Source organism: Molothrus aeneus, chromosome 2 (assembly GCF_037042795.1).
Source record: "Molothrus aeneus isolate 106 chromosome 2, BPBGC_Maene_1.0, whole genome shotgun sequence".
NCBI lineage: Eukaryota > Metazoa > Chordata > Aves > Passeriformes > Icteridae > Molothrus > Molothrus aeneus.
Window position 1 is genome coordinate 8,161,179 of NC_089647.1, and position 6,017 is coordinate 8,167,195.

Consider the following 6,017-nt stretch of genomic DNA (forward strand, 5'->3'; position numbering starts at 1 on the left):
TAAAAAGCACTAATCCTACACAGGTGAACCTTTTCTTACAACTAAGGAATTAAATTTGCAATGTTATGTTTCTTTTTTAAACTAAAGCTAGATTGTTTGGTTTGGTTTCTTTTGGGTTTGGGTTTTTTCCTCAATAAATAAAATATATGAATTCCTCTAGCAGTCAACAGACACGCAGAACTCTGTTGTTATTGCTTTTTTCTGACATTTGAAATTCTCTCTTCTGTTCACTCTTTTTATAGATGATCATTAATAATTAATAACTTTAATAAAAACTTCTTATAGAAGGGAGAGAAGTGTAGAGGAACATTCCTTTTTTTACTATATTGCTGTGTGAACAGGGAACATGGATGATTCTCTTTGTTTCTAAAGCGGTAAGTAAGCGCCTTTAAACAGTTCACAGCAGAAACAGAACTTAATATATCTGCACATATGTACATTATTTTTGGTTGTTTTAAACAAAAGGTGTGCTGGAAGCTGTATGAAGCTGTGATATCCTTGCAGTTCATTTTAGTGTGAGTGAGGTCAGAGCCAGACTCCTTGTTCACAGAACAGGAAAATTGCTGTGGTAGACCACTGCAGAGGCTGTGGACATGTCTGTTCATTACTGTCTGCAGAGAAATGTGTGGCCATGTAGACAATCAGCATCCATGGTGAGGTTACATAGCTGCCACCTGGTACGCTAATGAGATGGAAGGCAATTAAAAATAATTACCACTGCAAACTCATTAAAATTCCGTAGGTTTCTTCAACTCTGGCCCCTTATAATTGCTGCAGAACATTTTAGTGTGTCTCAAAAATTACTGTGAAATTCAATGATATTTTAAATCAGGGATTGAGAGGGAGTATGAATCTCAAAGGTTAATTCCAGGGAAGATATTTAATAGCTACAAACCACCATGGTATTGTATTGAGAAAGTTATCATTTCAATCTTGTAGGAGTATCAGGAGTCTCACCATTGAACCAGATCTGAAGGTCTTTCTGTGTAGTGTTCTGAGGTTTAAATTTGTGTAAATAGATGTACATCTATCTGGACTGAGAGACTTGAGTAGTAAAATTATCAGCAAGTTTTTAAGTTTTCAAGGCAACATCACAGAATTACAATGAAAATGTTAAAAAAAGAAGAAAAAGCATAGAAGTTGCCACAAAATGGTTACTGTAGTTAATCACTAGTGATGACAGAAGAGAACTCTTAGAGCTTTGTGGCATCTGTGGGATGTCTCTGATTCCAGTGGCAATGGCAAAAGGATGTTCCTTCCAAGCAGGAACCTGCTTTAAGCAGCTAAGCAGTACGTGAAGAAACAAGGCAGGAATTATTTGAAAACAGTGCACCTCCTTTGGGGGATTGGTTTGAAGACCTCGTGCAAATAATGCACTGGAAAAATCATGAGGCTGTTGCTGATAGGACTCTCTATCAAGGCCATTCACACTGGAACAGAAACACATTATGCAGTTCCACTTCTGGTATTCACTGTCCGTGCCATAGCCTCTGTTAAAATAAAGAGATCTCCAAGCCTAGAGGAATGAAGTTGGATGTCATGAATCAGATCTCAGAAACATGGAAATTAATTATTTGATTTGATTTCTTTTCTGTATTTTTATTCTAAATAGTCTATCTGGACAGGAAATAAAGAGTACATTATGCTTTGCGCAATATATGTGTACCATAGCCTGCATATGGTCTGAGACAGAAGTGGAAATTTAGCTTAAAGATACAAATTTATAATGTTTGCAGAGATGAAATTTTGAAAATGAGTCATTTATGAAGATTTTAAAGAAGGAACAACTGATTCCTCCCCACAGTTAATAATGAAATGAGCTTTAATAATTGCAACATTTTGGTGCTGCACGGTAATCTGGAGTTTTGTGGTGACTTCTGGGAGTTATCTCCCTCCTTGGATACCTCTTTCCAGAGAGCTGTCAAGTGTCTGGTATGATAAGGACCGTTTGAGCAAGCAAGGAAAAGAGCCAAGATCAGAGAGATTAGAGAGGCTGGAATGGGAGTTTTGCCAACATGGAAGAAGGAGGAGGCCTGGGGTTGGATTTTACTGAAATCTAGCTGCACATTTCTTGCATCCCCTCACACAAGATGTTGAACTTCTGGCCTCTGGTTTTCTAAAGATAAAATGCAAATGAAGTAACTAACCAGCTGGAATGTGACATAAACTAAGAAAGCTGCAGTTCACATAATTCACCCTCTATTCTGGTAGAGTTCACTACTCTAAAGTTTCTGGTGGTATGATCAGTTGTGACTAGGACAGTATGGCACTCTGTAAATGTCATTTTTTTAATGTAAATTCAATCTAGAATTGATATATTTTCACGTCACATTATTTGAGAAATACTGTACGAAAAAATGCCATATCTTAAACCAGAAGTGTTATAGGCCAATATTCAATAGTAATTTTTTTTTTCAGATTTTAATTCCTCATTGTCTTTGTCATAATTTTCCTTCATATCTGTTTTTTCTTATGAAAGTAAAGGCAAAACATATACTAGGGGATTGATGATTTTTTGTAAATGCTCTAATCTAATTTTCTGCCTATTTCAGACTCAATTATTAGTGATGGCGCTATTATTTTTGCTTTTCTTCTTCTTATAACTGTGTTAGTTTTGGTACCAGCAGAGACAAGCCACCATACTGCAAAAGTGTGCTGTCATTTGTCATTCCAGAGGACAATAGTTCCATACTGTAACAACTGTGTGTTTTGTCATAGTTTTATAGGCATCAGGTATATAATCATATGCTATGTTGTGGCAGCCAGGAAGGCAGTGCAACTCATCAGCAGGAGAACTGAAATGGCCTTCAGCAATATGTGCAAATTCAAACAGTGAAATACTGCTGTCTGTGGGCCTTTTGTATTTATATTCAAAATGTTGCAGCACAATAACAATAGTTGAACACAGTCAGAGGTCTAATGAATTAGATTTTTCCTTGGCTCTGCTGAAAACACATTTAGCAGTTTCAGCAATGGCAAGCCCATCTCATTAAATTAAGAGCCTCAGCCACCAGTGCCAGCAACACTTCATAGGGCTCATGTGCTAAAGTTTTTGGGATATTGCTAGTCTGGCACATGTCCCAAAGAGATGATCATCTGCTTTTTAGAGAACCACTATCAGATGCAATAAATATTTGAGGATCACCAAAGGTAGACAGAAGGTTTGTTCTTTGAGGTGAGAGAGGATGAAAAATGTGAAGAGTTTTCTAGATTTGTCCCTAGAATATTTTAAAACTTTTATCCAAGGGAATTTTTCATTTAATATAGGCCACATTTCTTTGGTTTTGTTCATCTTAAGATATAATCACATTGGCTTAAGCTATATTTATCTTGCAGCAAAGTACTTTTTTCTGTTACTCTAAAGGAATGAATTAATCTCTTTATTGTCTCCAGTGCAAATATATTTGGAAATGCAGACCCAAACCTATTTCACAAGTATTCCCATGGTTTTCAATCAGATGAACTGTTAAGGCAGGACATCACTGGACTGCAGAGTGCTGGATGAAGGTGCCAAGGGTCTGGCTGGGGCTGCTGGGCAGTGTCTGAGAAGTGGCCAGAGCTGACCTGTGCTGGACATAGAGGAGGACGAGGTGCAGGTGCCAGAGCAAGAGTTCCCCTGTGATTCCTGGAGAAGACCATGGCGGAGTTCTGTCAGGCTGCAAATGCAAGATGTGGCCAGGGTCGTGTATTCCATTGCCATCTGTTAGAGGTGGGGAAATTATCTCCTGTTAACTGGGTCAGCTGCTAAAACCAGGTGGACCAGTTTTCTTTATCTCTCCACGAGCCAGCCTCCCTCTGGGAAATATCTTCTGTTCATGGGCCATTGAGTGTCACTGCATGACGGATAAAATTCCAGCATCCCACTGGGAGATGCTCCACCCAGGGGGAGGAGCCAACCATTCCTACCTGGAGATAATCTGAGATTTGGAGCAAGAGAGACAGCCTTTTCCCACTGGATTCCCAGAGGAAGAGCAAGCTCATCTATGTGACCACTGGACCTTCAGAGGAAAACTCCACCCTTCTACAGGATCCCTGCTCCAACAGAACTACACATGGCACTGCAGGAGGACTGCAGCCACCATTTAATGGGACTGCTACCAACACCCTGACCAACAGGGTGTCAGGTCATATTCTGACTCTCTGGCAGTGTTGGTTTGTATTACTGCACTTTTATTTTTATATTTTCTTTTATTTTTCTTTATTTTTTCCTAATAAAGAACTGTTATTCCTACTGCCATATCTTTGCCTTAGAGCCCCTTAATTTAAAAATTATAACAATTCAGAGGGAGGGGCTTTACATTTTCCATTTCAAGGGAGGCTTCTGCCTTCCTTAGCAGACACCTGTAATTTCAAACCAAAACAAGCTGGAATTTCCCTTCAGCCCATGGAGAACCACAGAGGAGCAGATATCCAGACAGCAGCCCTTGGAGGATCCCACACCAGAGCAGGGGGATCTGAAGGAAGTGCAGGTGCAATGGAGGAGGCTGCACCCTGAGGGGGAGCCCATGGGGAGGACCCCACACAGGAGCAAGTTTTCTGGCAGGAAAAATGGGAGACCCATGCTGGAACAGTGTGCTCCTTAAGGACTGGGGCCCAAGGAAAAAGATTTAGGCAAATAAGTAGGAATTTCCAAAATACAACCTGCAGCAGGTGAAAACGGTCTTCTGGTTTCCGACAGAAAATTTGAAATGGGCAGGTTTACTTAATTTTTCCCTGCTCTGTGGACTTGTAATTAAATTGTAGCAAGATATTTCCCTCTATTCCCAACCCCCAGCCCTGGTGTTGTATTATGTTCCCAACCAGTCCTCACTCAAGTGACAAATAGCTTATTTACTCACATCAGGAGGTGAGGTATCTCAGCCATCATTTCTCCTTGCTCGAGGATAATCTTTGTATCCAGGAAAGTACTGAAAACATTCATTTATGGATGTTGCAGTTTGAGGGGACTGTCTGCATCCTGCTGAAGCTGTCACACACTGAATGATAAATAGCTGCAGAAAAAGACAGAAAAATGACTGTTTCTCTACAGCCTGGCAGTTATCTTCTCATTCTTGGATAGGATCATCTTTTTTCATAGAACATTTTGTTCTTTCATAGCAAATATTCAGGGTTTTCTAATGAAATAATATTGTTTTTATACAGACTAGGAAACTGAAAGGCAGAGAGATTAGAAGTATGCTATAGGTACAAGTCCTCAGTGGTTGAACTGGTTTTATCCATTCCCTGAGCTGGCTGCAGTTGAAATACCTTTGATCCAAGCATAATTTACAGTGTTTGGTGGGTCTCAGCAGTAATTTGCCTACCAGCTTTGCAGAAGGTGAGGGGCATTTCTCATGTTCTTAACCTCTCTGTCTCTCTAACCATATCAGCTTTTTGTTCATAGTATTTAAAACCTCCTTTAATTTCTGGTATAATTACACAATATCCTCTGTATACAATGTATATATAGAAGAGACCAACACCTAAGAGTTGCATGTGCCTGCTGTGATAGATGAACATTATCAGTTAATTTGAAAATTTAATCCACAAGGTCTCTCCAGAACCTTCTCTCCAGGCTGAACAATCCCAACTCTCTCAACCTGTCCTCACAGGAGAGGGGCTCCAGCCCTCTGAGCCATCTTTGTGGCCTCTTACAAACAAAATTACTTTGCCTCACACATTGTAGAATTTTTCTATAGAATCGTCTATCTCATCTGTCCATTAAGAATGTGTTTACATGATGGCAAGAAAGGTGACAACTGCCCTATTTTTACAGTTCAGGAGGCTACAGCTTCAAGAGCATGTTTAAAATGAATGACTGTGAGTGCTGAACACACCTCTGCTCCAAGGAAAATCACTGTCACATTTCCATCAATTTCCAGGAAAGAAAAGTTGGTATTTTATACAATTCCATTCATTACACTTATAAATCTATGATTTTACTTAAGCGTCAAAAGTGATGTCTGTGGTTTTGTTTTTCTCATGTTTGCTTGGCAAGGTAAGAACTAGTCTGGCTCCAGTTAGAAACCTAACAATTC

At 39.5% G+C, this 6,017-nt stretch overlaps 1 long non-coding RNA gene across 1 annotated transcript; it reads left to right on the forward strand.

Moving 5' to 3' along the window:
* Positions 1-266: 266 nt before the first annotated feature.
* Positions 267-4,237, forward strand: LOC136568436 (uncharacterized). Its single transcript, XR_010785214.1, has 2 exons — positions 267-374; positions 3,394-4,237. It is a non-coding gene; the product is annotated as an uncharacterized lncRNA (long non-coding RNA).
* Positions 4,238-6,017: the final 1,780 nt, after the last annotated feature.